Source organism: Peromyscus californicus, unplaced genomic scaffold (assembly GCF_007827085.1).
Source record: "Peromyscus californicus insignis strain IS unplaced genomic scaffold, ASM782708v3 Scaffold_11__1_contigs__length_118956290, whole genome shotgun sequence".
NCBI classification, from domain to species: domain Eukaryota; kingdom Metazoa; phylum Chordata; class Mammalia; order Rodentia; family Cricetidae; genus Peromyscus; species Peromyscus californicus.
In genome coordinates, this window is record NW_026294402.1 from 32,707,785 (window position 1) to 32,710,144 (window position 2,360).

Sequence of the window (2,360 nt, forward strand, 5' to 3'; positions counted from 1 at the left end):
CCAAGAAACACTAGAGGTTTTTATCCTAAAAGCAAGGAAGCAGAAGCAGATGGGTAGGACCTCTACCTTCTTTTTCTCCCAGAGCTATTTGTGACCAGAAGCTGTAGAGAGAAGCCATGTGGCTACAAACGGAAAGGGTAAGTGCCTGCCTGACCCACAGTGTCTTGTGGAGACTAGTTAGAGTTTGAAGAAAAGGAGCGCGAAGATCAGAGTTCACTGCTTCTCCAACTCACTAGCATGGAGACTTGGTACAAGTTGCTTAGGCTCAGGGTCCTCACCTGTAAAATGGGCGGAGTTGTAATGCCACACAGCATTGGACATATTCCGTAAACATTTCCTTTCTTTTATCTTAGCTTTCAATGAGTGGCTTCACACATTTACACAATTATTGTTATCATCTAATAATGATGATAGAGGACAAGACTTTGGGCTGCACAACTTCATCTTCGTGCTATGCTTGCTACAGTCCCCAGTATGGATGGAAGGTCTGGACAGTGTCAAATGGCTTCCATCTTTGCAGAATCACTCTAGAGAAGGGCCTCAAGTTTTAACCAGTTTCATCTTGGCTGCAGAGGGAGGGGAGTACCTAAGAGAGGGCGACAGTAGAAGCTGGTGTGCCTAAATTGTCTATCCTGTCTCAATTGCTACTCTGTCTAGATCATTTGGACCCTCTGAGTTGTATCAACATTCACTCTTCAAGATGAATTTCACTGAGCCAGTTCCCAGAATAAAAGCACCATGGGAACCATGGAAACAGAAGGACAAGGATAGGGAAAGGCCATGTTGTTGAAACTCTAAAATCTCTGCTTGGTTGCTGTTTTCAAGAATGAGGGAATGAGAATCTTTTTCTCTATGACTCCTCATTTCTCTCACTGAACCTTCTGGGGCAGGATTGCTAAGAACTCCTCCTCCATGAAAGGCCCCTCCTCTGGCCTTCACTGACCAGCTGGGACTCCGGATCCCACTCTTACTGTTTTGAGATTTCCCCATCACCACCGTGGGGAATCGACCTGACCACCATGAGAAGACTGAACTCTCACCCACAGACTCCCGTGTGTTTATTTCCTTTTAACATTGTCCTTTGGAGAGATTTAGTTTTTAGTATTATCCCCTCCAAGCTAATGACTTTACTTCAGATGATTTCCTTTGTAGGGGATAGGGCATATGACTAAGCTTTCCTCTTATTGCCTGAGTCCTTCACACTGGGATGACAGTATATGACAAATGAGCAGCTATCTGTAACCTCTGATGTATGTTACACCTGAAAGTACTGCTATTTCACATCAATTTGTGGACTGGACAGAGAAAGGCCCTCATTCCAACTCCCAACTCCAAAAATCTATTTAATACACTGTCCTTGAATAGAGTAGATGTCAGACATTAAGCTGATGAGAGCAGAAACCACACTTGGTTTTAGCCAAAAGGCTGAGCTGCGACACCAAGAACATATTTTTTTTTTAATTGCTGCAGCCACTGGCATCAAGTTTTTCATTGTTGCCTGCTTGATTTCTTCTCTTGTCCTGTCCCCCCTTCCCCTTTCCCCCACCCCCTTTCATTGTTCTTTTTCTTTTCTTTCTTCTCTCGCTCTGCCACTCCCAGTTCCCTCTTTTTAAAGACTGTCTATGTAGCTTCAGGTAGCCTGGAACTTGTGATGTAGAACAGGCTGACTGCAAGTGAGCCTTCTGCCTCTGCCTCCCAAGTTCTGGGACTGCCATACAAATAAGTTTCAATTTTTATTACTTATAATCTCTGCTCTTCTTCTTTTCCATATTAGCTCCAAAAGTAGCAGTTTAAAAATATTTGATACTAGTCAGTCCCACATAATTGCACTTTTTCTCTTCTTTGAATGAGGAAGTTTTATGTACCTCAAACTGCATTTAACACCTGGACTCAAGGGAAATTATTTTCCCTATTCTCCACCACTGTTATATCCATGCTTAACCCATTCATCCAAGGAATAAAAGTGTCAAACTCCCACAGAAAACATTTAACAGAATATCTACTCTTAAAAAAAGTTTATTTTGTTTTATTTTATTTTAGTGTGTGTGTGTGTGTGTGTGTGTGTGTGTGTGTGTGTGTGTGTGTGTGTGTGTGATGCATGCTTCTGCTGAGGCCAAAAAACAGTATCACAACCCCTGGAGCTGGTATTACAGAAGGCTGTGAACCACCTGATGTGGATGCTGGGAATTGAACTCGAATCTTCTGAAAGAGCTGCAGATGCTTTTAACAGCTGAACTATCTTTCTAGCCCAGAATAAACACACTTAAATTTGTTTGTTTCTGAAATCAAGTATAGGATCCAAAGACTTTTTATTAGTGTGGCTTTTAGTGTTACAATTATTTTTCCAACAAGTAATACAA

At 42.0% G+C, this 2,360-nt stretch overlaps 1 non-coding gene across 1 annotated transcript; it reads right to left on the minus strand.

The window, feature by feature from the left end:
* Nucleotides 1-1,245: 1,245 nt before the first annotated feature.
* On the minus strand, nucleotides 1,246-1,437 carry LOC128106000 (U2 spliceosomal RNA). The gene has a single exon (XR_008216562.1). It is a non-coding gene; the product is annotated as a U2 spliceosomal RNA (small nuclear RNA).
* Nucleotides 1,438-2,360: the final 923 nt, after the last annotated feature.